Source organism: Gavialis gangeticus, unplaced genomic scaffold (assembly GCF_001723915.1).
Source record: "Gavialis gangeticus isolate Ggan-Ray unplaced genomic scaffold, GavGan_comp1, whole genome shotgun sequence".
Lineage (NCBI taxonomy): Eukaryota > Metazoa > Chordata > Crocodylia > Gavialidae > Gavialis > Gavialis gangeticus.
The window spans coordinates 204,444,165-204,451,475 of record NW_017728992.1 but is presented as its reverse complement, the minus strand read 5'-3'; positions in this window follow the sequence as shown (position 1 = coordinate 204,451,475).

Sequence of the window (7,311 nt, the reverse complement as noted above, 5' to 3'; positions counted from 1 at the left end):
TTAGGGCGGCTAGGAGCTGGAACCAACTTCCAAGGGAAGTGGTGCTGGCCCCTACCCTGGGGGTCTTTAAGAAGAGGCTGGATGCCCACCTAGCTGGACTCGTTTGAGTCCCATTTCTCTTTTTGGGGTTTTTGTTGTTCTCCCGCCCTGGCGGGGGGTCGGGCTAGAAGATCTACTAGGTCCCTTCCGACCCTTAATCTATGAATCTATGAATCTATGAATCTACTCAGGCTCTTTGCACTGCTTCCCCCCCCCTTCTTTTAAGCTTAGAGACAGTCTGGTGCTATTGCCAGGGCCTAGACAAATGTGCCAACCCTGAAGACCTAGAAACTGGCACAAGAAACAAGGGAGAGTTCCCACTTTTATACAGAAAATCATAGGGGTTTGGGTCACAAGGCAATGGGCCAGTGGGAAGGAATATGTTAAAGGTAAAGAAACCTCAACATCTACTCAGCACCTTAATTCCCCATGTCCCCCACACCTCTGGAGTTGTCCCCAAACAAGCCTTTAGTCCCAGGGTGCTCAAAAAGTGACCTACAGCTGCCCCCCAACATCAAGGTCAGCTCCTTTAGTCCACAGACCTGGCTGATGGAGCCAGGGGGATCTCCAGCTCCACTGTGCACCCCTCTTATGCAGGGCTGACCAGTTGTCATGTGCATGTGACTCTCCCTCTCCTTACTCCAGCCTCAAACTTCTTCCCCTTATTGTTTTCTCTTCCTTTTCCCCTGCTTCCCACAACCCCTGGGGTTTTGGGGAGTTGCAGACCAAATTAAAAGTCATCATGGCTCTGCAGACTATCCCCCTGGTTCCACCACCTGTCATAGACATTGCATTCACATGACAGAAAGATGCCATTTCTCCAGGTTTTATCCCAGGCCAGGAGCAGATCCAGGGTTTGGCAAATGGAGGTGCAGAAGAAGCCACCCCCTGCTACTCCCATCCTCTGTACCTGGTGCTACAGCTTTCCCCGAAGCTTCATAGTCCCTTCTGCTGACTCCAGCTGGACGGCATGGGGGATAGGAATAATGACAGCTCTAGCAGCTGAGATGGGCAGAGGGGGGGTTTCCCCACCCTGCCCAGTCACCTGGGGATAAAAAAACACCCCCAGAGTTTCCAGGCTGGATGCAATCCAAAAGTGGGGTGCAGCTACTCCATTGCACCCACTCTGGATCTCCTTCTGCTCCCAACTCTGTTATTTGCTCACTCTGCCACCTTGGCTGAGTCTCTTCACTTCCTATTTGTAAATAATAAACTTTTTAGCAAGAAACAGGCCCTGTCTCATGGGTCTCTACGGTGCCTCAAATAAGGGCCCCTTGCCCTAATACTCTAATGCCAACATGAAGATTATACATGCTGAAATTAATTATTGAAACACAAAAGTCTCTGCTCTGTAGAGTCCTACTGCAAGGTGCAGATTAGTGTGACCTGGGCACCACTGCCATCAGCCCCCTCCAAAAAGCACCACCATCCTGGAAGGGCAGCAGTGGAGAAAGGGCCTCCGAACTCCTATTCCTGACCCTTCCTCTCTTCCCTGAACCTTTCTGTCCCTCTGTATATACATTTATAATATTGGGGTAATAATAACTAATGGCCTGCACTTCCCTTGGGATGCAAGGAGAATTAATTTGGCTTGAAATGGCGTTTGGAAGGAGAAATGCAAAGCATAGCTTGTAGCTATACAAAAAGAGGCTTGAGGAAAAGGCTTCTTAATCCGGGACAGGCCTACTCGTCTTAAAGTGGTTGGTGTCCACTATTCATGTTTCAGTGTTTGGGGAGAATTTAAAATATCTTATTTTGGGCATCTCTCTGGATGCAAGATCATTGGAGGCAGAAGAACTACAAGAACCTTAAAATCTTAAGGTTTTAGAGAGTAGGCCTGCTGGAAAATGGAAGAATATAGGAAAATGCACCTTACAATATCCCAAGGACAAACATAGCAGAGACTTTTTTATGCCATTGCTAGGAAATGCTTGAAAAATATCCCTGTCAGAGAGAAGAAAGTTGCCTAAGCAGCAAGTCTCTGTATTACTGACAAGGAACCCAGTGCTCGGAGCATATCTTTGAATTATGCTAATGTATGTAAAACCCTTGAGGTTATCCTCTCTCTGAAAGGTAGTGTGCCTTTAGGGAGCCAGAGTGCTCCCACTGAAATCTTTGTCACAACATCCACTCGCTGCTGTTGGCACACGCCCAGGCCATTAATACTTGCATTATGATAAAAGAGCCCGTTCAGTCCAAGGGAGAGATGGACTGACTGAAACCCAGGGTAGTGCAGAGTGGCACTAAGTTTGGACCGGCACTCAGCTCCCATTCCAGACTTTGCTTGCATGACCTTGGGGGAAATCACTTAAATGCTCTGTGTCCCATTACCCTTCTTCTGCTTCTGTGTCTCATCCCCTTTCTCCAACCCTTTGGGTGCTTGTCTATCCAGGTGCTCAGCTCTTTGGGACAGGAATGGTCTCTTACTGTGGGCCTGGGTGTCATACTGCTCTTCATGCTCACGAGATCCTTACCCTACATGGGGTCCTACTGGTACTGCTGGGGACACATGTTCAATGAGACGATTTGTGGGCAAATACATTCTAGCCCTGTGTATTTGTATAGCACCTAGCACAGAAGGCCATGAGATTGATTGGGACCTCTGGGCATGACTATAACATGAGTCATTAACATCAGTTAATGACATGAGGCATTAACAACTCCACCCCATGGAAAATGTGCCTTCCAGAACCATTGCAGAGAAAAGCAGCTATCCCAACACACTAAATCAGGCTGGTGCTTTTCTACACTCTGAAAGGATGAGGCCCTCAGCTCAGATTCATAGATTCACAGATTCATAGATGTTTGGGTTGGAAGGGACCTCAGTAGATCATCGAGTCCGACCCCCTGCCCTGGGCAGGAAAGAGCTCTGGGGTCAGACGACCCCAGTCAGGTGCCTGTCTAGTAGGGCTGTGCAAAGCTTCAGGTGGTGATTTGATTTGGAAGAGCCCCCCCTGTGTGCCTCACCCACTGTGGCTCTGGCCCTTTAAGAAAAAAACAAATGAGAAAAGCCTCAAACTCACCAGCATCTGGAGCAGCATCGGGGTTTGGGGGAGCTTGTGGAAGAGCCCCCCACATGGTGCAGGGCAGTTGGGGCAGTGGAGATCACCCCCCATCAGCAGGAATGGTGAGTCTGGGGGTTTCCTCATTTTTTTTTCTTAAAGGGCCAAAGCCGTGGTGGGCAGGGCAGCCATGGGGGGGCTGGGGCAGTGGAGGGGGGGCAGGCGAGGGACTTGTGCAGAGCCCCCCATGCAATGGGGGGCAGTGGGAGGCAGCAGGGATTGCCCCCCACCCGGCAGCACCCACTGAGTCGGGGAGGGGGAGGGTTTTCCAGGTGCTGGGAGCTGGGGCAGGCAGGGAAGCCATTGCTGGGCTGACTGGGGATGGGCCTGGCTGATTCAGAGATTCAGCAGCAGCTGAATCTCTGAATCAGATTTGGCTGAATCAATTTGGGACAGTGATTCGAATCACCGAATCAAATCACTGTCCTCTGAATCAGCCAAATCTGAATCTGAAGTGAATACTAGCTGCTTTGCACAGGCCTACTCGTCTTAAAGACCCCCAAGGTAGGGGAGAGCACCACCTCCCTTGGAGCCCATTCCAGATTTAGGCAACCCTTACAGTGAAGAATTTCTTCCTGATGTCTAACCTATATATGCTCTCTGTCGGTTTTTGACCATTGTTCCTTATGACTCCAAGGGGTGCTCTGGTAAACAGAGCATCTCCTATCCCTTGCTGCCCCTGCCTGATGAATTTGTAGGTGGGCCCAAGATCACCTCTCAGCCTTCTCTTGTGGAGGTTGAAGAGATCCAGGGCCCTCAATCTCTCCTCGTAGGGCTTTACCCACAGGCCTCCAATCATACGAGTGGCCCTCCTGTGATCCCTCTTGAGCTTGTCCACATCCCTCTTGAAGTGCAGTGCCCAAAATTGGGTGCAGTATTTCATCTGTGGTCTGACCAGTGCCACATAGAGGGGAAGTATCACCTCCCTGGACCTGGTTGTCATGCACCTGCTAATACATTATAAAGTGCGGTTTGCTTTACTGATCGCTTTGTCACATTGATGACTCATGTTCATCTTGGAGTCAACAGTGACTCCAAGATCCCTTTCCGCTGCTGTGCCTCTGAGAAGGTCCTCCCCCAGCCTGTAAGTGTGCTGGTGATTCCTTCTCCCCGTGTGCAGCACCTTGCACTTGTCTTTGTTGAACTGCATCTTATTCTGTTCTACTCACCTTTCCAAGCTGTCCAGATACGCCTGGATTTGTTTCCTACTCTCTGGTGTGTTAACTTTACCCCATAATTTGGTGTCATCTGAGAATCTGGACAGAGTGCTTTCTACACCCGCATCCAAGTCATTGATGAAAACATTGAATAGCACAGGTCCAAGGACCAAGCCTTGTGGAACTCCACTGCCCACATCTTTCCAGGTCAATACCAACCCATCCACCACTACTCTCTGGGTGCAACCCCTAAGCCAATTTGCCACCCACCTCACCGTGTAATCATCTATAACACAGTCACTCAGTTTATCTATGAGGAAGTAATAAGATGCCATATCAAAGACATTCTTAAAATCCAAGTAGATGACATCCAGCAAGTAGAAGTTACTACAGATTTCACAGAGCTGCATGCAAGTAAGGCAAACTTCTGTGCAATTTTTGGCATGCTTTGTGTGACATCATCTCTCACACCCTTCCCAACTCCTTTCAGGTTTATTTTTTGCACAGGACCATGGAGAAAAGCAAGTGTACGAGGCTTAATTTGTACCCTGACAATGTCAATCGGATGAGCAGATCTCTGCATTGGTCTTAGCTGGGCTCAGATCTCAGAAGGGAATTCTCCTTTTCACACACCAAGCTCTTTTCCCATCTCAACTTGGAATTACCTTCACGCCTCTCTACAACTAGCAGGTGCAAAATGAATACTACTCTCTTGAAGTCAAATGTACAAAGCTACTTTATATCACTAAAGAATCTAAGCCTTGATTCATGAAGAGCAAGCAAATCATGGTAACCCTCAAGCAGAAAGTTGAGGGTCAGGGAAGCTCAGACCAACTTTTTTAAAGTGCTTCCCAATGGAGCTGCCTTCATTTATGGTTCCTAAGTAGTGCCACATAGAACCTGATTTTCAGAAATACTGGATCCCACAACTCTTTAGAGATCTGTGATCATTTGAAAATCTGGCCCTGTAAGACCCATTACAGACAGTACACATTTACTAGTATAAGTAATTGGAAACTGGTCTATACTGGGGTGGGCAATTATTTTGGGCGGATGGATGCTTACTGAGTTTTGGCAAGCCATTGAGGGCTGCATGACAGGCAGCCAGGGGCAGATAAATATTAATTTTCTAAATTTTTTAGGGGCCCTGCAGGCCAGATAGAATGGCCTGGTGGGCTGCATCTGGCCCATGGGCTGCATTTTGCCCACCCCTGGTCTATACCCATAACAGAAATTTAGCACACAGAGACTGGTTTAAAAACGGAGGAACCCAGTCTAAGATTTGTCCCCCCACCAAAGGGCGAATGTGTGTTCTGTTCACCACCGATCTAAAATATGCCACTTACAGAAAACTGTGTAACTTAGATCGATTCTGACTTGGGCCTTTGGAATGGCTGTTCCTAGCTCAGGTGCCTAAAGTAGGACACCCCAAAACATTGCAGAAATAGTTTTGAAAAGAATGACCCAAGCAGCTTTCTTCATGTGAGCAATGCAGAGACACTCACTGTCAGGCTGCTCCAGCCACTACACTAGACTGCCTCCCCAACAAGTGGAAAGCTATATTTTTTACATAACTGGGATGCTTTCTAGTGGAAGCCATGGCTTCTGGTTTTAATAGGCCTGTGTGAAATACCCTCTGGCCACATCTACATGAAATGCTGATTCTGCAATTGTTACTATGCAGTCATTTAGTACTTCTGTAACTTGTGTACTGCACAGTAACATTGCCAAATGAATTTAGGTGGCGTTGACTGTGCAGTAGCTCTTTACGACTGTGCAGTAGCATCACAACATGCTTCATGTCATGCAATGCTACTGCACAGTAGGAACAAGCTACTGCGCAGCCAGCATCTCGTCTAGATGTGGCCTCTGTGTAGTTCCAACCAAAAAGTAAGACACCACTTTGTTTTTCCATACTTCTTTTTTCTTTTTTCCAGGATGGTACCTTATACATTAGCATAGGACTAATATGACATCAAGTTACCTTGACTGGTCCAGCTCAGTAAGGATACATGGCAGATCTGCGATTCCATCCACTCATCAAATCCCTCTTGGAGAATACATTTTCATTTATCATATTTTCTTCCATAAATGCATCCCCGAATAAGACATGCACCTTGTTTTTGAAAGGCAGAATGAAGGGGACAAAAAGAACTTTTCTTGAAAATACTGATAAGTAGTAGGGGTGTGTGAAGTGGCCTGCATTTGATTCGGATTCAGCCCGATTCAGAGGACAGTGATCCAATTCACTGATTCGGATCACTGTCCCAATTCAACTTGGCTGAATCTGAATCTGAAGATTTGATGCTGATTCGTAATATTAGTGATTCAGCCATAGACACAGCTTTATATATTTTTTCTACATAGCTCAAGGTATTAGGCACAGCTTGTGAATACTGAGATGGTGAGGCAGATAGAGCATCCCATGGGAGTGCGGTGGGGGGGGGGGGCCTGCATGCTTGGTGGCGGACCCAAAAGTGGACCAGAACTAATTTCAGTCCACTTCAGGGTCTGCCACTGAGCATGTGGGGGACACCCCTGTGCCTTCCCAGCTCAGCGATCAGCCATGGGGTAACCTTGGGTGTCCCCAAGACCTAAGAGTCACCAGTTGCCGAGCTGGGGGAGGGGCAGGTCCTCTGTGTGCTCTGCAGCAGACCCAGAAGTGGACCAAAAGTACTTCTGGTTGACTTCAGGGTTCGTCGCCAAGCACGTGGGGGACTGCCCCCATGGGATGCTGCATCCACCCTGCAATCTCAGCATTCATGGGCCGTACCTGATACCTCGAGGTGGGGAGGGATTGAGGCCCTTATAGTGAGTAAGGGAGGGAGGAAGGGAGGAAGGAAGGAAAGGAGTTGGGCAGGGCTGAGGCTGGGGATGGGGGCGCTGCCCAGCCAGAGCAGTGCATGGGACCTGGACCTTGGGGCCAGGGAAGGAAGGCACGGCTGCAAGGCCCAGCTGGGGAGCAGGACAGAGCTGTGGATGGCTCGTCCACAGGGTAGGGGGATGTGGGGGCAGCTCCCCACCACTGTGCGCACTTCCACGGGGGGGGGGGG